Raw genomic sequence first — 25712 nt, forward strand, 5'->3', positions numbered from 1 at the left:
TACACACACAAATGCTGCATCAGGTATCAATGGGTTAAGGACACCTGTTGGTCTCGACCCACTGATTTAGACAAGCTACAATGCTAAGTTAAGGGTAGAGCCATGTGAAATCTGTTTTATTTTTTTCAAAATTCAATTTTATTTTTCCCCAGATTCTGTTTATTCATTTTATTTTTTGTGATTAAATACAATATAAATAAATAAATAAATAAATAAATAAATAAATAAATAAATAAATAAATAAAATATGACAGAGGCAAAATATATTAGCCTCGACACGGCATTTAGACCATACACTGTATATTTAGACTGTGTTTCGCACAGACGTTTATTAGTGTGGCACAACACGGTTCCGTTGAGGACGGCTGCAATTAAAGTGGAGAAAGAAAGATAAAATAGTGAAGGAACTGGCCAGACAGGTCAGAGAAAACGACAGAATCTGTCTATGATTTGGGATATTTCTAAGCTGAAAAAGAACGAAAACTCTGTGGAGTGTGTCTATTGTAGAGCGTAACGCTACTTGCGTTACGTAAATCAATATGATTGCTAATCAAGATTAAGGCTAGTTGTAATGCTGGCTAGTTGATCAATATGACAGCTAGTTGCTGCATTCACGCAGGGTTTTTTGATGTGGCTTTTTTTGAGGAGAAATATAAAGAGCTAGGGATGCACCGATCCACATTTTTTCACTTCCGATCCGATTTCGATACCTGAATTTGGATATCTGCCGATACCGATATTATGCCGATACCAATATTTTTCTTGAATATACAGTATAGGCAAATTTGGCCAATTAAAGATTTAAAAAAATATATACCTTGCAAAAAGCAGACAAAATTAAGAAAATATACAAGGCAAAGAAGGATACTATTATACATGGGCAAATTACGGCGGCCTGTGCGGCCTGACTGACTTTCTTGGGGAGGAACAGAAATTGAGTCCCACAACCTGACAACCATGCCACTTGATTATTCCCGGCAGAGTAATTCCGGAGCAGCGGATTGAGTGGCCCTGACCACATGACCCTTCCTAGAGGGCTGACCGTGGGTAGCTACTGGGACATAAGTTGGGGCTTGGCCAGCCCCGGCTGGGTCACCTGGGCGAGGGTGTATGATGTTGCGAGACCTGAAACATCCTATGACCCCAGGGTACATCACTGAGGATACGTCCCAGTTGCATCCATGCGATGTTTTCTCTTTATTGTATACAGTTGTATGCACTTTAAGAAATAAAATTAATGATTTTTCTAAAAAGGAAACCAATGTAGACATGTCTTATTTCCCCTTGTATAATTACTGTTGCTCTTTAATAACGCAAAAGTAGTTATTATCCGATTACTCGATTAATCAATGGATTAATCGGTAGAAATTAGGGATGGGGCCGATCCGATCCAATATCGGTATCGGGTGCCAATATTGGCACTAATTCACAGATCGGATCGGAATCATTTTTTTGCAATTCCAGCCGCATAATAGTATCCTTCTTTGCCTTGTATATTTTCTTAATTTTGTCTGCTTTTTGCAAGGTATATTTAAAGGGATACACCACTTTTTTGGAAGTTTAGCTCATTTGCCACATCCCCCCAACATAACCAAGATACACCATGCCTTACCGGCACTGTCCGCTCAGTTTACAGTGAGCTACAGTCGTGAAGTTAGTAATTATCACCATAGAATGGAGGCTAATGGTACAGCTGTTGAAAATCTGCCAAAACACACATCTCACGGCGGCCATGTTTGGAAAGTAGTGCCGGCTACCTCTTTTCCTTCCAAAAAGACCAATTATGTGCATTTTGGATTCATATTTCATCGTGTGGTGCCTAGTTCCTCATTGCGCGGCTCGCGAGACGCTGGCGGCTCTCGAAGCTTTAGTTGGCGGCTCCAAGAAATTGCACAAAACAAAAACAAAAAAAAAGTCCCCCCCCCCGCTCTCCCCCCCTGAGAGAGAGAGAAAGAGAGACGGAGACAGAGATGGAGAGAGAGAGAGCAAGAGACAGAGACAGATAGAGAGGGAGAGAGAGATAAACAGAGAGAGCGAGAGACGGAGACAGAGAGGGAGAGAGCAGGGGAGGGAGAGAGAGCGCACTCGCACACAGCTGCTCGTTAACTTCACTTAACTTCACACACTACTGCAGCCTAAGAGATATGTGAGTGAGTAGCCTATTCCCAGTAAAAAATAATAATACCAATGGTGTGCAAATATCCACCTTATTTTTGAATGCCCCGCTGTAAAATAATTATGGGTACAACGTGACTTGATTGTTGCAGCTTGTGCATTTTCTCGTTAAAACTCCAAGGTGGGGGGGAGTTGCTTGTCACAATAAATACACTCGTTTGATGACTTATTTGAGGGAATGTAATAATTGTATCTATCACATCCGCTATTTCTGTTGCTCATTGAACAACTCTGGATATTTATGGATGAGATTTTTGCCAAGCTGGACTTGATTTGCTCCGTTCGCCTGCAGCTTTGAAACATCGTTTACAGACGGGTCACGGGTCAGCAACGTAATGAGGGGGGGCTGGGAGGATTACACCGGAAGAAGCACCCATACGCATCATGGCAGCTAGAAATAAGGTGGATAGGCTACTTAACCATAAAATAGGATACCAATATTAATGCAACAGCATCCTGTCTTTGAGATGTCATTTGCAGATATTTAGGGCCCTATTGTCCCACGGGCCTTAGGCGCAAAAACTGGCCTTAAACGCAAAAAAACGTGCCTTGCGCCTGCCTCGGGAAGATAGCAACATGGCTTTAGGCCCCGAAATGCGCTTTACGCTAAACAGGCGTGGCGCAGTGCCAGAATAGGCCAGAATGGGCGTTTCGGCCTTAACTCATTGAGTGCCAATGACGACTATCGTCGTCAATTCAAATAGTAACGTAGAGTGCCAATGACGACTAAAGTCGTCAATTGCGTTTTTTGACGGTGGGACGTGGATCAAAGCCTGATGCATCTCCTGTGAAAGTATGGGGGGTGTCGAATGTGTAGAAGCTATTTTACGGACCCATTAGGTGCTCTCCAGATTAGAGAAAGGTGAGGAAAAACAGCAGAAGAAGCCCCGTGATGAAACGGAAACCGATGCTGGAGCCAGAGCCGTATAGATTGCTCTGGCTGGAGCTAACGTTAGCTGCGAACAGCAGTCAATCCGCTCCCACAACTGAGCCCCTCTGTCTCTGCTGCATAGTTTCTCCACACGATTAGCCGCCAGAAAAGCAGCACCCGAGGCCGAAGGGCCAAACCATTCTCAGCAGTCCGGTTTGGCTTTTCGGTGTCGCGCTTGGAGCCGGCGCACAAAAACGGAGCGCTCCGAAAATAGACGCTGGGTGCGTGTTAGGCTGTGTGTTAGTGTGGGGATGAGTTTCCCTCAGCTCCGCCGGCATGCAGGCTGTGTGTTGGTGTGGGGGTGAGTTTCTCCCAGCTCTGGCATGCAAGCTGTGTGTTGGTGTGGGGATGAGTTTATCCTAGCTCCATGCAGAGATTCGTCGCCTGACACACGCAGCAGAGCGAGCAGAGCCACTCCCAGGAGGAGGAGTTTGCAGTTGAGGGGGGTGGGGGTGCTGTTTTATTGAAGGAAATTACTGTTCAGATGTTTCAGGTCAGAAAATATTAGCTTCAGAGTCAGTGATTTGCTTGAAATGCTTCATTTCACAAAAGGCTCATTATCTCAGCTTCTAGTCTGAAACGTCTGTTTTTGGTGAAATCAACCTATCTTCTCCGGCTGATAACTAAAGAACGGAAAATGATATCAATAAACTTTTTTTTGCTGATGATACAATAGAGTCTCATCGTTCTTTGTGCGTGTTCGGTGTTTACATAGTAATATCACACAATATTCTGTGGGCCTCGATAAATCACTGAAAACGCTCTGAAAGGGCTGGCACTGGGAGCATCCGTTTTCCAAAAGTGGCTGGCACACAATGAGTTAAATACCGGCCTAACGATATCTTCTGCCCTGGGGTTAATTTAGGGCTTAGCGCTTTTCAAAACCAGGCCTATTCAGTGTGCCGGTTGCGCGGAGCTCTCCTCTGCCATCTGACTCTCTGTCCCCCCTCTCTCTTGCTCATCAGACAGGCACAATACGACTGCTGGAAAAAAAGTTTGCCGGTTCTCTCTCTCTCTCACTCCCTCACACATCAGACAGCAGACAGATGTGAAATCTCCCAGTATGCATTGAGACGCATTGAGGCGACTCCGTTTGAGAAGAAATAGCAACCAAATCAGCTTAAATAGGGTAAGTGGTAGATCGAAATAATATTTCTCTTAACACAATTGCAATTGTGGAACATTTCAATATTGGACAAAATAAAATCGCGAAATCAAATCACAACCCTATGTGAAACATATATGTCATCCTAGGGGCTATATATACTGTATCCCTCGCAGATTTAACGTGATTTAGATAAGTGACAGCGTAACGCGGTTCTACTGTCATGTCGTATACTGTGATGTCCGCTCCAATAAATTGGCCCTACTTCACATTTAGTTTTACAATAAAAACACATTTCTGCAATGACTTTACATAATGTAGGCTATATTTATGTGCATCATCCTACCTGCAGCAGGGGAGAGAAAACGATATCATTCTGGACAAACTTTCACCAATCTAATCTCATCGTGACATAGGGATAGGCTATTTTTTTCCTAGCCAATGCGTTTAGAACATTCTTTTCACTTTGATCTTGCTATAGTGTAGCGGATTTACATGCTTGCAGTATTTAAACTGCAGTTAGATTGGTTTGAGAAGCATAATAATATGGAATAATAGCCTATATATGGAGACAGACCGACGGAATGAAAGGGAGGGGGGGAGATCAGAGCCCTCACCTTTTCTGGCTTTACCGGATTGCTCCGTGGAATTGGAGCTTAAAAGGCAAGCTTGTGACTCGTTTACTGCACTTCTCCAATGAGCAGACTGTGCATAATTTTACGCTTAAAAGGCGTGGTTGTAATGCTTAAGGCTGCGTGTAGCGCCGATACCAAAATATGGAGTGGGCTGGTCCACGCCCATTAATCTGCGCTGCGCTGGGCGCAGTTTATAGGCTGATGCAACGATAGAGCCCTTAGTCTCTAGCCTGGGTAAACCCATCCCCCACGTGACCTGCTCTCAGACCTGTTCTCAGTCACTAGGGTCTGGAATCCCACCTATGTTAATCGATTTCTAGCAGTTGTTGCGCCCCCCCCCCGATAGACCGCTCCATTACGCAACCGTCATCCAACCAGCTTAGTGCACAGAGCACATGCGCAGTGCAGCAGATGGCGTCATCACTCTGCGACCTTTGTTGTTAGTGCATGAGCTAACATTTTCATTTCAGTACTGCTAGCACGCAAATGGCTACAACCAGCTACAACCAACCAAGCCCCCCTCCGCCCGAAATGTAAACAGACTCAGAGCTGGCCTACGGATCGATGTGTGATTTCCAGGTAAGAATATGTTATTCACAGGTATATGCCACACTATATATTATCTCAGAAACTAGCGTAATTGTGTTTGGTAAGAAAGACATTCGATAAATGACTGACTTTTCCTCATCGGCTGTAGTGGGTTAGCGAGGTAACGTTAGCTAGATTACGGGAGCATTTAACGATCTAATGAATTCTAGAAAAACATGTCAGAAGCTAGCTAACGTTAGCCACGTGTAACATACAGTAACTACTACGTTTTATATTATTAGAGCTTCCAAGAAGAGAGAACATCGCCTCTGCCAATGACTCCTGTGACGGTGGTCAGGGAATGAAAGAGGAACAGAACAACTGTCTACACGGACCCAAACCTCGATCCCTGCTGCAGATGGCCGCAGATCTGGAGAGATATTTGTGGCTGTGAAGAACAGTCATCATCTATACAGTAGGGCATTCACAGACTAGTCGACTAGTCGACTAGTCGACTAGTAAAACCACTAGTCGACACTGTGCTTAGTAGTCGACTAGTCGTTTTAGCAAAAAAAAAAAAAAAAAAAAAAAGGTTTTTTTTTTTTTTATCTTTAAGAAATGAGGTATTTACACGACATACATGGACTATCATATCCCATATCCCCCACAAAGAACATCAAAACACAACAAAACAAGAAAACTGCATAAGATACACAATAATCCCAGAACAAACAAGACTATTGGACAAACAACCAAACAAAAACAATGCATTCAAAGTAAATACATAGATCTTGCCCTGTTGGCAGCTAGGAAATGATAGCTTTAAATTGGAAAGCATCCAATCCCCCAGCTGTAGTTCACTGGTGGAATGAACTCTCAAGCTACCATACGTTGGATAACATTTACTACAAGAGCAAAGGCAGATTCTTAGACATCCCCCAAATATGGCAACCACATACAGAGTTTGACTTTAAGAACTTTTTACCCCAGTGTCATTAGGCTTATCAGGATAGGAGCTGAATGCATTGTTTTTGTTTGGTTGTTTGTCCAATAGTCTTGTTCTTGGATTATTGTGTATCTTATGCAGTCTTCTTGTTTTGTTTTGTTGTGTTTTGATGTTCTTTGTGGGGGATATGGGATATGGGATATGATAGTCCATGTATGTCGTATAAATACCTCATGTTCTTTCTTAAAGATTTGGATTTTTTTTTTTTTTTTTTTTTATTAAAAACAATTAAAAACGATTAATCTACTAGTCGACTACCTTTAGGGACGACTAGTAAAATTCACTAGTCGTGAATGCCCTACTATACAGTGATATGATCTAGTTATCAGGGACACGCTGTCTTATCTGCATAAATCATATTGAATAGTACCAGACAAAACCTTCAAAACAAATCAAGCTCTGGAATTTTTTCTATTGGAGATGTGTAGGGACCCTGACTATATGGATCACCTGGACATATCATTAAATTTGATAAAACTGCAATTGTGCAACAATTACATTTTATGTACAGTACTTGTTAGTATAGTTTCATGTTTGGTTTTACCTGTAATAAATGGGGACATTTACATCAGTGGCTTTTATTTACCATCACAGACCTGACATTACTGGCTTGATATCATATTCCAGATGCAACCTAGCTAGATGAGCTCCACACTGCTGTATGAGTAGGCTACAATCAAATGTATCAAGCCTTGATATCATATTCCAGATCCAACCTAGCTAGCTAGATGTTAACACATTGAGTGCCAGCGACGCCATATGGCGTCATTAGAAATTTACCGTAGGCTGCCAGCGACGCCAAATGGCGTCAATAACTCGAAATTGTTTTTTTGACGGGGGGGGTGTCGATCTATGCCTCTTACATCGCCTCTTACAATATGAGAGCTATTGAATGTGTCTAACCTATTTTACAGAACCCTTAGGTGGCGACAGCGCACTCCAGATGAGAGAAAGTGGAGTAAAACACACAGAAGAAGTCGTTGGGGAAAAGGAAATCGCATCGCATCCGTCCGTATGCAGCTGCTTCATTGAAGCGTTAACGTTAGCTGTGCCCCTGCAGCAGCCAATCTGCTGTCACAATTGAGCACCTACGTGTCCGCTGCAACAGCCCATTTGCATGATCAGCCGTGGATTTGTTATTATTCTCAAGTGGAAGCATGGGAGCTGGTACACGCGGCTGTAAAAAAAGCTGGATGTAGCGGACTTCTCAGTGCTGAGCACACGCAGAGCAAACGCACTCACAGCCGAGCAGAGCAGAGCAGAGAGACACTCCTCCCACAACGGGGGGGGGGGGGGGGGGGGGGGGAGGAGGAGGGGGGGAGGTGGGGCACGCAGGACACTACAGCATACAACAGACCCAGGCAGCTGCAGCAGGCTGATGCACAGAGAGCAAACAAGCTAGAATAGGCTATCTGATGCCCACCAGCAGTAAATCAAGACCAGCATGAAGGTGTAGGGTCTGCGCACGCAGGGGCCAGCGCTGCTGGTTGCAGCTAAAACATATTATTTGGCCAAACAAAATTCCTTTGTTTTCACTCTTTTATTGAAGGAAATTATTTTTGAGGTGTCATTACATCAGAAAATATTAGCAATGAGTCAATGATGTGCTTGAAATGCTTCCTTTCACAAAAGGCTGAATATCTCAGGTTTCTAGAAAAAAATGTCTTTTTCGGTCAAATCAAGCTATATTCTCCGGCTCATAACTAAAGAACGGAAAATGGGATCAATAAACTTTTTTTTGCAGGTGATAGAAGATAGTCTCATCGTTATTTGTGCGTGTTCAGTGTTTACATAGTAATTATTAAAGAAATTATATGACTGTTTTAAAATGCATTGCGGCCTATGTGGCACAGTACAGCACCTTTTGCCCAAGGGCCGTGGCACTCAAAGTGTTAAGAGGTACAGTGGTAGACGGATCAATAAGCGTGCCTTACCGCAAGCTGTGTATTGACGCGCGGCGGCATTAAAACTAATTGAGGTGTAGTTGCACCGTTGACCACCAGGTGTCATCTGTGAGCATCCTTGAGATCAAGTGTTGAATGTGACACACGCGCCAGGAAGAAAACAAAAGGTAATTACGGCAGCTAAATAGGCCCCAATATAGCGTTAAAATAAAATAAAAATGTAGGCTATCATGCAAAAAGTAGCCTGTAATGTTAATTTAATTTCGGACCGTCTGAATATGTTTTATTTATAGAGAGCGAGGCGAACCAACAACAAGCAGAGAAAGAGAAACGGAGATCTGAGAGTTTCTTCATTGCCCAACCGTGACAGCAGCGAGAAAAAGGGAGCTGGATATATCATTTTTCAAAATTATTTACATGGACTGCGGGCGCTATTAGAAAAGGGTGATGGATTTGTCTTGTCAGCTGACATTTGGACAAATAGGAGAGGGCACAGCTTCCTGGGCATCGTGGCCAGTTTCATTGACGGGACGTTCAAGGGGCACACCGTTCTGTTAGGCTGTGATCACATACAGGGTCACCATACCGCTGATCGCATTTACCAAAAGTATGAAAGAATTGGAACGTGCAACGACGTGTTATTCGTGTCATATGCGGGGCAGGTGTTGAAACCGAAAGTAAGACTAGCGCCATCCAGCAGAGAGAGGGAAGGAGGGGATGGTGGGCATGTCTGGACATGTCTGGATGCATGCAGGGGCAGGTGTTGAAGCGAGTCATCCTGGAGCAGATGCAGCAGAAATATGACAATGATTCAACCCAGAGGATTATGCGGAAAGCAACTCTTCTGGACCCAAGATACCGGGCGGAAAACATGGATCCCACCGATCTAAGTGATACCCAAGCTGAGCTGGTAGCAGAGATTGTGGCAGCAGTCGGCCCCGCTGCACGCGTGAGAGTGGAGGGTGAAGAAGACGAGTCAGGTGCTGGTGGAAAGATAACCAGGCACGGCTTCCACTCATGGCCGGCTTGGCAGGGAAATATTTGTGTATTTGTGCCACCAGTGTACCATCCGAGCGTGTGTTCAGCACAGCAGGGATTGTTGCAATGCCACTCCGAAGCAAATTATTGCCCGAAAAGGTAAAGCTGTTGGTATTCTTGGCCAGAAACCTGTAATGGTAAAACGAAGCAAAAAGGCTAATGGCTAAAGGCCTATAGCCTATTTAACCAAGCCCAAAATGTTTAATTTCGAATTCCTTTAAGTTTATAAGATCGTGTGGTGGGCTTGTGTTGTTTAAATCCCTGAAGTTCGTTAATACAAGCTTAATTCATTTAAGATAATTGCATAATTCGTTTTGTATTTATTTTACACAGCAATATCTACTGGTTAATTTTACCAGGCTAATTTTTTATTTTTGTGTGTGAAATGATGAAGGTTTTCCCAATGTCCCACTGGGTTGTGTTTTTGCAAATAAAGTGTTGTACGGAAACAAGCTTGTTTCTTTTATTTCTGTTTATTATAGTAACATTTTTATTTGTCTTATATGGCTATTATTAGCTATTATATGGCCTCTTTTATGAAGTCGTTGCGGTGCTGTTTGGCTGCCCGGCCCGGCACTGCTGCGAATGCGCATTCACAAACGTCATGTCACGGAGTCAGGCGCGACTCAAACTGCAGGCTAGTAGGCTGCTCAGTTAAAAACAACAATAAATATGCTGGTCGGTTACTTATTTTATTTAGCCTTCTATATTTTAGAAGCATATTTTTATGTTTACATTTTCTCAGTTTCTGGGATAGTCGGACAAGTGAACATGAAGGAAGAGTAGAGACTTATGGAACCCTGACTGAAGACGTTTGTTTATTCATGTAGCCTAATTAAAAACATTTTCAATGATAGCCTGAGGTGTCTGACTGCTGAATGTAGCCTATTAAAGGCCTTTGGCCTAACTGCAAAGTGCAAACTCAGCAAGCAACAATAAATTAAACAAATAGCCTATAGCAGCATTATTGGGCACCTAAGTAAATACATGCACTGTCTGGCATGCCTAGAATGTCTCTAGAACGTGAAATTAAATAACTTGAAAACTAATAAATTAAGAATCACTTGTAAAACATTTTTTTAATAAAGTGGCTGGCTGCTCGGTTCTGCCCGTTTTCGTTTAGCATTTATTTGCGTCGGGACTTCACTGCATTGAACTGCTCCGCTGCATGTGCAAAGTTGAAGGCCTCCAAACCCTTTCCACAACTTGCGATCTGCATCAGCCTTGTGACTTCTGCAGGGACACTGGAGACTGGAATTGGGGGAGGGGGATGGAGGGTGGAATGTTTCACCCCTATTAGACCCTATTGTCTCATGTGGCCAACCTATTGAAATGTAAATAAAGGAACGGGGGCAGTCCGGGGGGGCAGTCCCGATGAGAATAGGCCTACAGTAGCCTATATTACAATAGGCTATATATAAAATCTGTGGCTTTCAAGGCTGGTGTGAAAGAGCCTACATAACCAGAGTAGGCCTATATTGTTTGATAAAAATATGTTTTCAGACAATGGGCACGGCGCGCGCTCGCGCACACATACACACACACACACACACACACACACACACACACACACACTGCTCCCCTACGAGAACCGCAGGCTCTGCGCACGCTGCTGTGCCTGCTGAGCGACATGACGGGCGGCCAGCGTGGCCGAGAACCAGATGATAAATAAATAAAGTAGCTACTCTCACCTCTTGATTAAGGTGTAGGCTATGGGAGTTATTTATTTTATTTATAATAATACAGATATTTATAATAAAACATATATTATAGTTTTTATGGTAGCCTAGCCTATATTATTATTATTATTATTATGGATGGCCCTCTGCAGCTGTACTAAATACGAATAAAGCAAGGCCATAAAAATTAGTTCGTATAGTCTAGAGGGAACAAATAAAAGGAGCTGAATTGCCGTGGAGTGCGCAGTAGTTTTAATGCGGTTGATCAGACTTCTCTCTATTATAGGCTATTGCTTTAAGGGATGCGGCCGCGCGCCGGTCAAGCCACTGCTGTTATTTGTAGTAACAATGTACAAATACACACACAAAGGATACTGTTGGCAGAGTACATGAAACATTCCACCCCCCATCGCAAGTGATTTTATTCTGCATGTAGAATATTCAGCAGGAATGCACAAATGTCACACAAAGGAATAATAATAATAATAATTATGACGTGATAAGATCATTCATTTTAGCACCGCGCGCTCCGCTCTCTTCAATGAGGAAATGGAAATCCAGACCTTGTAGAAAAGTGTCGATTTTCGGGGTTAGGGTTGAAAGTAATTCTCTCTCTTTTCAGAGGCACACAATTACTCACATAAGACCCTACATTTAATAGTTAATTTAATAGTTAGTTTGTGGATTTGGTTTCCAGGGACTTTAATCATCAAGGGGAGACAAAACACGATTGATTTCGTAGGCTGAGAGCGAGAGCCTCCCTGCTTGCTGCATATACTGTAGCCTACTGTAGGTAGTTGTGCACTGCCGCCCCCTAGTGTCCCACTTTGATACCACATACTAACGGCAAACAGAATTAACGCCACGTTGCGGTAAAAGACGCTTATTGATCCGTCTACCACTGTAGGAATATACCGAAATGCTAGACTTGATCGTGGACTTAATGTTAATCAAAAACGGCCACACTCATAACGGTAAGGTGTGTTTGACCTAGCTAGAAATAACGTTAATGCACTCGCATTTCAGCCTGGTTACAGATGTAGCTGACGCTAGCTAGCTAGCTAGATTTTTGGAGGCTATAGCGTTAACGTGAATGTCATGACATAGTGAGCGTAGTGTTATACTGTATATTATACATAATCCAGATCATATTCCAGATTAAGTTAAGCTCCACACTGCTGTATGAGTACAATCAAATCTATCAAGCCTTGATATCATATTCCAACGTGAATTCAGCTGAGGGGTTCGCTCCAGAACGAGACTGTTGCATTCAATATTTGTACACGTTACTGTGCAGTAGTTAGTGCAGGCTAGTTAATTGTTGGAAGTAAGGTTTTTGAATTCTAAAAGGCTCACAGCACATGTTGTTTCTGACTTGGATTGATTAATCAAAATTTTCAAAATCTTTACTACTGTACTGTCCATTAATAATGACATCAGGTGACAAGCTGAAATGTCAATTCTTATAGCAAATCTAGGTAAATTTCAGACTTTAACGTAGTGTCTTGTCTGAAGTGAATACAAGTGACCTATATTTTTCAATCCTGTCTTTGAATAAAAGTTGTACATTGATTGTGTTATACTTGAAAACCATGTCTTTGCTCCCTTATTTGTGTTCACAATTACAACAAATCTGTATGGTTTATCTGTTGGCATTAAACCGTGGTATTTCCTTGGGTGATATTCCATATTTGTCATTAAACCTAGCTGTTCACATCTGCATTTTCTACAAATTGGGCTAAATTTGCAATGATGAATCAAAGCCACGTGAGATATCACAAGTAGCCTACTTTTATTAAAAAACAAAATAAAATGCAAAGAGAGGTTTCCTTCTCTAACTATTGGTGCGTTCACAAAATATTTACACAATGAGATTTTTTTTATAAATAATCATCAATAACGTGGATAATGATGACATCTGCAGCTGCTGGACGAGAGACAGAAGAAACTACGAACTGAAGATTGGAGCAGAGGACATGACTACAGAGAAACTTAACCGACCAGCACTCTGCTTCAATCAATGAATGCTTATAAATAAACCATACACATGAGAATTACCGTTAACGTTACAGCATTTAATAACATAAATATGGTGATATCTGGTGGTCTGACATTACTCTCTCTAGCTACAGTAGGGTAACTGGCTCCTATTGTGTCTTATTATTGTAACGTTTGAATCAGCGTTTCATAACTATAATAGCCTAATGTTACTGTAGCCTGGATGACGTTAGCTAATGCTACCCAGCTTTCCATTGGCATATACTGCCTCACAAATCAATCATTGCAGCCGGACTGGTCATTTGGTTCAGCATCAAAATGGGCTGAGAGATTGAGTAGGCTATACACATGAGAATTACAGTTAACGTTACAGCATTTAATAACGTTAATTTTCGTGTACCCGATGCCAGGATATTTTGTCACTTTGTTTTCATCAAGTTCTCTGGACTTATATACACAAGCTCACAGCGTCCTAACAGGTTAACGTTATAATCTCAGGAGAGATTGAGTAGGCTAAATAAACCATACACATGAGACCATGCCCAAATGGTCTACTGCCCAGAAGCGTCAGTTTACATGTTTGGTAGGGAATTATTTTAATTATGTTAAACCAGCGTTTATCTTCCATAATGCATTAAATCATAATCACAATGCTATGAAGACATTAGCTGATCACCACAGAGCTGCACAGACAAGTTTATCAGATAATTTCGCCGTAAAATGTGTCCAGGTGATCAGCTCTGAAGCCCCGGCTTGTATGATCCGCTAAAATACGATTTCGATATAGGTGTTATTTTGATCAACAGACCTAGCATCACATTATTCAGTTTAAGGATCCTTATGTGGAAACATTTTGAGAACCACTGTTTTGAAGTACTATTACTATAGCTGTTTTCATTCTCACATGACAATACAACAGAATAGAGTATCAAACAAAAAACATTTTTATTAACAGTTTTCACATGAATTTCCTCAACGTAGTTGCATAGCCATATAGCTAGCCATATAGCTAGTAGCTAGCTCGGGAGATATGCTTTAGAGAGGCCAAATGCTAACGGCTAGGTAGTGCTAAGCCGCTGCAGCTGTTACACCTCATTGACAAAGACGCACTCTCTGATTGGCCGATCACGGCAGGACTGATTCAAGATTCAAGATTCAAGATTCAAGATTCAAGATTTTTATTGTCACTCCATGGTACAATTCTTGTGCTGTGGACTCCGTTTACGACATAGTACAAATAGGCAACAAGCAATGAGCAATAGGCAATAAGAAATAGGCATCAATAAGCAATACTAAGCAGCAATAGGCAATGAGGCAGAATAGCGATAAGACAAGTCAGTGGCATATTCATTGCACATAGGTGCACATGTCATGTGCATACGTTAGACGTGTTCGGACATTTTAATTCGACGTATTTGACATACAGTGCAAATAGCATGTACCTTATTAAACATACAATTAAACATTAGGCATTGTGCATACGTTAGACGTGTTCAGACATTTTAAATTCGACGTAATTGACATACAGGTGCAAATAGCATGTACCTTGTTAGACATACAATTTAAACATTAGGCATACATAATGGTAGCAGCTGCAGTACGGTACGGTACGACTACTACCCTATTTGTGTATGTTAAGGAGTCTCGTGGCCTGCGGGAAGAAACTGTTCCTCAAGCGATTTGTGCGTGCTTTTGGAACCCTGTATCTCCTCCCTGAGGGTAGCAGGGAGAACAGGCTGTTGTGGGGATGGTTTGTGTCTTTGATGATCTTCAGGGACCTCCTGAGGCACCGCTGGTTATACAGTTCGTGCAGTTCTGGCAACTCGTCTCCTGTTACGTGCTGGGCCGCGCGCCTCACCCTCCGTAGCGCCCTGCGGTCCATGGTGGTACAGTTCCCGTACCAGGCGGTACGGTACTGATGTTGGCAGTCACGCCGTCACTCATTGGCTGCGGGTCTGCGTGGGTCTTTCAATCGCCCCAGAAATCGATTTGAATGGCCCGGAGTCTAGGCGCTAGTGACTGGGAACTGAGAGAGCAGGTCACGTGGGGGCTGGGTTTACCTAGGCTACTTAGTCTCTACACTGCTGCTACAAAGGACATTTATAAATTCCATAAGCTGCTCTTATTCTTAATGTTTTGTTCAAATGAACCAGTAATGTAGCCTACTACCTGTCTGTACTTCAGTATAAGCTATTAGTAGGCTACATTGTTCTACTAGAAAAGTCTGAGTAACTTTAATGCTATGGTTGGAAGGCACAAACATGCCATGTGTTTCATATTTCAACAGAAGCCATGAATCCCATATACTGTAGCAACCTGTCTGTTCTGTTTGATTGTAGCCTACACACTTTAGTCACATGTGTTGCTTACTGTATTTACCTAGCCTGGGAGTTGGGACAGTTGAGAAGAGGGGAGAATAGAAATGCTATTTTTTGTATAAGTTAGACCAGTGGTTCCCAACCTTTTTACACCAAGTACCACCTGAGAAAGTAGTTGGCTCTCCAAGTACCACCATATGACCGACGTTAAAATACAGTCTATTCAGCCAGGCCCGTAGCCAGGGTTTGAGAAATACCAAGGTCATTTTAGCGCGACGTGGGGGGACCAGGGGGGACAGTGCCCCCCCGGATAGAAAATTTTGTCCATTTTAAAGTAAAATGCTTCAATCTGGTGCACTTTGAGAGCAAAATGAAGAGGCTAGATCTATAAAGAACTACATACATCATGTTAGATTAATATCCTCTTTACTGTGCTGTTGCTTTAAAATGATACAAAAAATAAATGTCTCCCCATATGATATAATTTATATTCTGCATACAGGTCACATGGCAGAATACTGCTCAATTAAATACAATGGCCCATCTACACAAACATCACTTACAGGGGAGTTACTTACCCATTCACTTCAATAGAACTGTCCCCAAAGTCTAGCCCCAATCTAGCCTCAATGCAAAATCTGAATGTTGTGAGTTATCTCTCTTCTATAGCACACAGAGAGGAAGCAAATTGTTGCATTTCCGATCAACTGTCGCATTAAAACATCAATGACAGATTAATAGATCTGGGGACCAGGGCTATTTTTCAAAAAAAAAATAATAATAATAATAATTTGTGTGGAAAATACCGAGGTCATAACCTCGGTGTCCTCAATGGTAGCTACGGGCCTGTATTCAGCTATGCACAGTTCACGCAGGAGGCAAATTTATTCCAACCTGCAGCCTATGTGCAACCTGCAGCAGCTGCACTTGTGCTGGGTTGACTGCTGTCTTCACCTCCTTGTGCTTCATCGTTGCTGCTCTCCTCTACTACAGCTCTTTTACGATTCCCTCCCGTTTTGTCACTTCATAATTTAAACATTGGGATTCCAGGGATCAAGTACCACCAGCAGGGGGGGCGCAAGTACCACCTACCTTGAGAAACACTGCCAATAATATTACTAATTATTATTATTATTTCACTTTCACATGTTTGAAAACTACTACTAATGACCACCATGGATTTTGCACAAAAACTAAAAATTTTTTTTTTTTTTTTTTTTTTTTGAATTTTCACAGAGCCTTCCAAGTACCACCAGCAGGGGTCGCAAGTACCACCTACGGTACGCGTACCGTAGGTTGGGAACCACTGAGTTAGACAGACATTTTATTTGCCTAAATATAAAGTTGTTTGATAACAGCCATTCTGACCTACTAGCAGGTTTATCAGCGAATGGGGCTGATGGCGAGCCTACTGAGTCTATGGGTGACAACAGTCGGATCGGGCAGGCTTGTAAATAGCTTGTAGTTTGTTGTGTTGGTTATTTATTAGGCCAGTGGTTCCCAACCTATGGTACGCATACCGTAGGTGGTACTTGCGCCCCCTGCTGGTGGTACTTGGAAGGCTCTGTGAAGATTTTTTTTTTTTTTTTGCAAAATCCATGGTGGTCATTAGTAGTAGTTTTCAAACATGTGAAAGTGAAATAATAATAATAATTATTGATATTATTGGCAGTGTTTCTCAAGGTAGGTGGTACTTGCGCCCCCCCCCCCCCCCTGCTGGTGATACTTGATCCCTGGAATCCCAATGTTTAATTTATGAAATAAACCCAACTTTAAAATCAATTGTAAAACATGTTTATCTATCAAAATAATACTACGAATGAAAATAAACTTGTGATCATTGAAATTGAGGTTTATTTTGTTGTCTTGAGATTTAGAAACAAATATTTGTTTCTGACGGACACTATACCTGTTGCGCATGCACAATTACCTGCCCGCCCCGCATGGTTACACAAGTGGTGAACAAAGACGAGGAGGGATGCTAAAGTGGATCAAAACGGGAGGGAATCGTAAAAGAGCTGTAGTAGAGGAGAGCAGCAACGATGAAGCACAAGGAGGTGAAGACAGCAGTCAACCCAGCACAAGTGCAGCTGCTGCAGGTTGCACAACAGCAGACACAACGCCTCCCAGAGCTAACGTAATTAGCATTAGCAGCGCTAAACCAAGCGGCGTGAGCAGCGTCGGTAGCGCAAGTGGGGATGGGGAATCCATACCCAAATGACGTAAATTGATCCGCAAGATATAACGCCAGTTATATGAAGTTTGGATTTAGCTGTGGTGGGACTGAGGAAGAACCCAGGCCACAATGCGTGGTTTGTGGTGAACTGCTCAGTAATGATTGCATGAAACCAGCGCACCAGCGCAGAGAGAGAGAGAGAGAGACACACACACTGTACAGTTGATATTTATTGTTTACAATAAATACTGTTATTTGGAATAAATTTGCCTCCTGCGTGAACTGTGCATAGCTGAATAGACTGTATTTTAACGTCGGTCATATGGTGGTACTTGGAGAGCCAACTACTTTCTCAGGTGGTACTTGGTGTAAAAAGGTTGGGAACCACTGTTTAGGCTATGTGTTGCTTGACTATAGCTGTGTGTATGTATGGCAATTCTGTGTGCATGCAAAATAGCGTCCATGGCGCCGACGATGGTTTATGCAACAATAGACAACTGTCCATGCGCTGTGTGTGTGTGTGTGTGTGTGTGTGTGTGTGTGTGTGTGTGTGTGTGTGTGTGTGTATGTGTGTGTGTATGTGTGTGTGTATGTGTGTGTGTGTGTGTGTGTGTGTGTGTGTGTGTGTGTGTGTGTGCGTGTGCATGTATGTGTGTGAGACAGGAGCTGCTGGGCTCTATTTTGCCACTGGCCTTAAAGTGGCATTAGGCGCTAAACTGGCCTTAAATGCAAAAAACACGATTTACGCCTGCCTACCGCTTTCGTCCCACGTCAGTTTGGGCTGTCGGGAAGATACCGTCATGTTTTTACACCCCGAAATGCGCTTTACGCTGAAGAGGCGTGGGGCAGTGCCAGAATGGGCGTTTCGGCCTTAAATACCAGCCTAAAGCGATCTTCCCAACGGGCGTTAATTTTGCGGTTAACGCCTTTCAAAACCAGGCCTTATTCAGTGCGCCGGGGATATAGCCAGTAACCTAGGCCTAGCTACTGCAAAAGGTAACTGTTGAAAATTCCATGTCTGGTTTTGTGACGAGTAGCCTACAGCTGAAGTCCCTCTCGCCATCAAGTACTGTAGACAGTGACGGAAGCATGTGTCTTTATGTGCGCCAAGGGGAAAATTACAGACTAAATTGGTGGGATTCAATGTATATATATTAATAGAAACTAATAAAAAAAAGCTGATTAATAAAATGGGTGCTGGTGGAACTAAATACAACTTCAAATAGAGCAGCATCAGTCAGCGCGGCTCAGTACGCTGCGTAATTATGCAGGCAGTAGCCCCGCAGCGGAAATGCAGGAGAGAGAGCGTGAAAAGGGATAAACATACGTCCATAACAGCATGAAAGCTGAAAAACATTTATGGCAGTAACACACATACCTTGCCATGTTCCCATTATTTGAGCCACGGCAGCAATAATTGCACACTTTTTATAATGTCCTAGGTCTAATAGCTGTTTGTTTGTTTGTTTTGGTCTCGGTCTGAGTGTATGTGACAACGCGGGCGAGTGGAGCTCGGTCCGCGTCTCAAGCGGGTTGGGTTGGGTTGGATTAGATTTTGTAGGACGAGAGATGTCCAAATTGGCATGGAGAGATGACAGCATGCAGCCGCAAACGGACTGGAGTGGCTCCGTGGATCCGGAGCTTGGAAGGGAAGAATGTGATTGGTTTACTGGAGATTACCATTGGCCACACTGAATAATTCTACTCTTAAAAAGGCATCGTTAAATGGTTAGCGACGCGCACACTAATAGCGCTGCGCCCAGCCATAAACGCAAATTTAAGGCCAGGGGAAAAATAGTGCCTGCTGTCTCTCCGGCAAATTTTTCTTCGTCGGCGCCCTTGCAGGCGCCACCTGGTAGGGGCTCACTGAGAATGGTCAGCCCCCTCTGGACTGAGAGGGTCGCTCCGCCCCTGGAGGTGGGACATGCAAATCTATAAATAGTATCACCATAGTCTAGCTGAGACATGATAAGCTTGCAACCACACGTTTACGTGCAGGTATAGAAAAGCAAGATTTTAATCTATATAAGAAACCCAAAGTAAACTTTTTTTTTCTTAAATATTTTTCAGACCGATTTTTTATCCCATTAGTGCTATTTTTTATAATTCCTCCCCCTTTCCCCTGGTTGCTGCTCCACCCAAAACTGGCTCCATGCTTCCTCTGAGACATGAGCAGTAGCCAGCCGCTTCTTTTCACCTGACAGGGGAAGCTTCACCGGTAGGACATAGCACGTGGGAGGATTGCGCTATTCCAACGAGTTCCCCTCCCTCCGAACAGGCGCCCCGAACGACCAGAGGAGGCACCACTTCAGTGACCAGGATATTGCATGTTTTGGTGAGGGGTTCCTATATGAAGGAAACCCCCAGGGGGGACGGGGAGAACATGCAAACTCCACACAGAATGGCCCTTTTGATGACGCCACCCGGGCAGTGGGCACTCAAGGACATGCGGACGGGCACGCACTCCTTCAGCGCTCACAGCGTCCCAGGTGGGAATCAAACCCAGGACCTTCTAGCTGTGAGGCAACCCAAAGTAAACTTGAGCTTCCTAGAGAGAGTTGCACTATGTTTAAAATTAAGATTTCTGTCCAGCCAGAATATGTTTTATTGTTAGATATGACTTTGTCCTGAACTCCATGACTATCTGTATTGTGGGGAGAGAGATAACAGTGAAGCTATGACCAAACCAGTCATTCTTCTACATTCTACAATTGTGTTCACTTCTTGTAAATTAAATAACGATGAAGTTGAACAATTCATCAATTTGCTGGGCACCCCCTCAAGGACTCCCGGTGGTCCCCGGACCCCACGTTGAGAACCACTGACCTGGATGCTAAATCGGGTCATCGGGTCATTGACAGTTAACACGTTCACTGCCAATGACGTGTTTTTACGATTTTGTTTTTTTGACGGTGGGACGTTGATCTAACCCTTTTACGTCTCCTATACCAGAATTGGAGGTATTGAATGTGTATAATCTATTTTACCGACCCACTGAGTGGCGACATGTCTCTCCACAGTAGGAGAGGCGAGCCAAAACTGGAGGGAAAAGCGCGAGGGAGCCGTTCTCATACAGTAAAATGGATGGCGAAAACGCTTTCACTTTCGTGCTGATGCACAGCGGTGGCAACGGTGGGGGGTTCCAAGAATAGATTGGATGCACACTTTGAAACACGCACCATAAATAAGCCCAGAATCGCAAGAGCTTCATCAGAGCTCTCAACCGGACTGCCAAGAAACCAGCGAAACCCATCCAGCGAGCCCCATGCAGACTGCCAGGCAGCAGCAGCAAAGCAGCAACTCGTTTGTCACAGACCCGCTGCAGAGCCAAGCAGGGCGGAGGAGAACGCCCACGGAGGGAGGAGTTGGAAGCAGAGGGGGGTTTCCTGCTGTTATGGAGGAAATTACTGTTCAAAACTATTGTTTGGATGTCTGACGTCTTACTGATGCCAAAAATGAATGGTTAAAGTGACTGTTCTATCGAATTTCACAAAAAGCCGTTTATCTCAGAATAATTTTTCTGACGCTGAAACCATGCTGTATTCAACTGCTAATGCTTACATAACTACTAACTCTACAAACTAACTCTTTTAGACAGAGAAAGCACACATTCTATTAGTTCTTTTAAAATATTGTGTGTTCACAAAATCTTAGCAGAAAAGAATCCTCGGGTCTTGAAAGATGAGCCAGAATCCTCAAAAAAACCCTCTGGCAGAACCTACCTACAGTAAAAAAAAAACGGCTGGCAGTGAATGTGTTAATGAAGCATCCACATGTGAGTTTATTTACCAATTACAAAGTTTGTAGCCTTGTTGAAATGAAATCTGCGCGGCAAAAGTAGCATCTTATGATAACGAATAATAAGAATGCGAAGTGTCTGTCTGTGTGTGTGTGTATCTGTGTGTGTGTGTGTGTGTGTTAGCCAGGTGCCGTCAACGTGGCAGATTCAGCGTGGCACATTTCAGTCTCCCGGACAAATGCAATAAATTACAGTCAAATATGAGATATGTGTTTATTTAGCTTAAAAACAATTGGTAGCAGGCTATAGCCTATAATCTCGAAATTGTGATAGCCAGGCCGGAGGCATTATGGATTTGGGTTAGGGCTGGGCGATATGGCCTCTAAAGAATATCGCAATATTTTTCGGCTATATCGCGATACACAATATACTGTATATCTCGATATTTTTGAAATCTCTCATAAATGCTCGATTTAACCCTTCAGGGTTCATACACATTTTGACCAATGGATTTCCATGACTTTTCCATGACTTTAAACCAAATTTCCATAACCAAAATTTTTGTAAAGTCTCGTGTAGCTATACATGATAAAGTCAGTGAGTAAAAATATTTAATGTGACTACTAACAGATTACAATAATTGAAAAACTAACATGGTCATTTAGTACTAAAACACGTTACTAGCCCCAACACTGACGACAACAAAGATCTTAGTAGGGCTGGGCAATATGGACCAAAAATTAGGGATGCACGATATGGATTTTTAGAGCCGATACAATAATACAATAAATATGCTTCTCCTGGCCGATAACCGATACGATAAACCGATAATTATGTCACATTTTTGTATAAAAAAAAAACTGTTCTTAACCTGTATTTTATGCACACCTGGGGTAAAACAAAAAGAAGAAAGAAAGGGCAGATGTAGTCAGCAAAGATTATTTAATATTCCATAGCTCTGACCTAAGCAAATCTGACATCACTATTGTGAAAACAAACAACACTTCTGATATAATATGATTGTTTTAGTAAAGTGTATCACTCAATAGTCAATACCAAAAATAATGGCTTTTATAGAACCAAAAGCCTAGCTGCTTAGTCTGCAGATAAAACACAAAAGGCATAGTAATTTAGACTCTTATTGGCATGACGTTACTGGCAACATATAAGTAGGGCTGGGTTCAAAAAATCGATTCTCCGATTTTTAATCGATTTTCATTTTAATCCTCGATTATCGATTCATATGTCCAGAGATCGATTTTTTTTTTTATTAACACCTTGAGTGCCATGGACGAGATATCTCGTCTTACATAATCCGACCGTTGAGTGACAAAGACGAGATATCTCGTCTTACATAAACATTTTTTTTTTTTGACGGTGGGACATCAATCAACCCCTTTTACGTCTTCTATATCAATATTGGAGGAAGAGTCGCGGAGGTACGGTGGTGCAGTGGTAAGCACTATCGCCTCACAGCTCGAAGGTCGTGGGTTCGATTCCCACCTGGGCCGATGTGAACGCTGAAGGAATGCGTGCCCGTCCGCATGTCCTCGAGTGCCCACCACCCGGGTGGGGTCGGCAAAATGGCCTTTCTGTGTGGAGTTTGCATGTTCTCCCCGTGCCTCCCGGGGGTCTCCTTCATATAGGAACCCCCTTCACAAAAACATGCAACATCCTGGTTGCTTATATGGTTCCTCCTCTGATCGTTAAGGGCGCCTGTTCAGAGGGAGGGGAACTGGTTGGAATAGCGTGAACCTCCCACGTGCTATGTCCTACCGGGGGAGCTTCCTCGGGCAGGTGAAAAGATGCAGCTGACTTGACTGCCCATGTCTCGGAGGATGCATGGAATCAGTCTCGGCTCTCCCCAGATCGGCAGAGGATGGAGTAGCAACCAGGATTGAGTAATTCAAATGAGCACTAAACGGGGGATAAAAATGGGATAAAAAATCGGGAAAAAAACATTAAGAAAAAAATAAATAAATAATAATATATATATTGGAGGAAGAGAATGTGTATAATCTATTTTACCGACCACTAAGTGGCGACAGTTCTCTCCCAAGACAGAGAGAAAGCCACAGCCACGGGTCCGCTGCAGAAAGCCAGTCTAATTACAAGGAAATAGCTGGGCGAAAACTCTTTCGATTTCACACACACACACACACACACACACGCGCGCGCGCTGCGCGCGCGCACACACACACACTCGAGTACCTTTGCGCATAAGTAAGACCAGAATCGCAAAAGCTTCTTCAAAGCTCTCAGCCGACACGAACGAGCCAGTTTTTTTACAGTCCAGACTGCCCGAAAGCGGCCGCGGAGCCTCCTCCCTCCGTCTGTGTGGAGGGAGGAGTTTGGAGACACACACACACTCTCTCTCTCTCTCTCTCTCTCTCTCTAGTCCCGAGAGAGAGAGAGAGGAGAGAGAGAGAGAGAGAGAGGAGAGAGAGAGAGAGAGAGAGAGAGAGAGCACACAGAGTGGGAGACAGACACGCTGTGGGGGCAAAGAACGGACAGAGATCTCTTCCTCTCAGAGCCGCGGAGCAACGCGCGAACACACACACACACACACACACACACACAATACAGTATACAGACTTGCCCAAGGGCACCCATAATCACAGGCAGGTGACTGTTCTGCCTGTTTGATTGAATTTCACAAAACTGCGATTATCTCAGCTTCCTGTCTCAGACGCTAAAACCATGCTGTACTCAACGGCTAATATCTACATAACTACTAACTCTGCAAACTAACTCTTTTAGACAGAGAAAGCACACATTCTATTAGTTATTTTTAGATGATTGGTGTTCACGAAGTCTTAACAGAAAAGAATCCTCGGCTCTTGTAAAATGAGCCAGAATCCTAAAAAAAAAACCTGGCACAACTTACCTACAGGATTGAAAAAACGGCTGGCACTCAATGTGTTAACACGTTGAGTGCCATAGCCGAGATATCTCGTCTTACATAATCCAACGGTTAAGTGCCATAGACGAGCTATCTCGTCTTACATAAACATTTTTTTTTTTTGACGGTGGGACATCAATCAACCGCTTTTACGTCTTCTATATCACTATTGGAGGAAGAGAATGTGTATAATCTATTTTACCGACCACTAAGTGGCGACAGTTCTCTCCAGACAGAGACAGAGAGAAAGCCACAGCCACGGGACCCGTGGACCAAAAGCAGCCGCCTCCCGCGGAAATGGCTTGGCGATTTTACAGTCAGAAACGAACGAGCCTCATTCTCATACTGTAGGCGGGGACGCTTCGCGCTGCTGCGGTGGGGGGTTCCAGAAATGGACTGGGTGAGCAGCATAAAGCCTAGAGTCGCACGGGGCTTCATCGGGGCTCTCAAACCCAAGAGACAGTGAGACCTATCCACACTCGCTGCCAGGGAGAGAGGCTGCTCAAACTCGCTGAGAGAGAGAGAGAGAGAGAGAGAGAGAGAGAGAGAGAGAGAGAGAGAGAGGAGAGAGAGAGAGAGAGAGGAGAGAGAGAGAGAGAGAGAGAGAGAGAGCGCACAGAGTGGGAGACAAGGGCACCCATAATCACAGGCACGTGAGGTGGTTCTAAAAATCCATTTATCTCCAAACTCTCTGAAAATCTCTGAAACCATGCTGTACTCAACGGCTAATATCTACATAACTACTAACTCTGCAAACTAACTCTTTTAGACAGAGAAAGCACACATTCTATTAGTTATTTTTAGATGATTGGTGTTCACGAATTCTTAACAGAAAATAATCCTCGGCTCTTGTAAAATGAGCCAGAATCCTCAAAAAAAAACCTGGCACAACTTACCTACAGGATTGAAAAAATGGCTGGCACTCAATGTGTTAAAAAAAAAAAAAAAAAAAAAAAAAAATTAAATAAACAGGCTAAAATATTATGCTGTGTGTGGTAGTTGAAACATAGTTTCAAGTTGACGTTTAATTATGTTTGTAGTTGAAACAAAAACATAAATACTGTAGGCTACATGAATGGAAATGTTTGATCATTATTAATATCTACTTTTAGAAATTATATAGGCTGAAATCAAATCACTGTGCATAATTGTGAAAGTGTCTTTATTGACAGATGAAAAGGCTATGTGTAACTAAAACCATTAAAATTGACAACAGGTCTGCAACTTTTTTTCCCCATGTATCTACTTGGCTGGTTACCCCTGTATAACTGGACAGTCATGTAATTCAGGGTACAGCTCAAAAACCACGTTTTGGTATCACTAACCAAATCAATATTGAAAATTGATCGAATCGGAATCGAATCGAATCGAATCGAATCGAAATTAATCGATTTGCAACCTTGTGAATCGGAATCGAATCGATTCTTGAAATTTGAACCAATACCCAGCTCTACATATAAGCTGTCTGAATTTTGCATTGGGGCCAGGTGTTCTATTAGTGAGGCATGGAAAGCCTCACTATACGCCCATCATGTGTCGTTTCACTTTTGACTGAAAAATGATGCCTCTAGATTAAAG

This window comes from Poromitra crassiceps (assembly GCF_964638095.1).
Source record: "Poromitra crassiceps genome assembly, chromosome: 5".
Lineage (NCBI taxonomy): Eukaryota > Metazoa > Chordata > Actinopteri > Beryciformes > Melamphaidae > Poromitra > Poromitra crassiceps.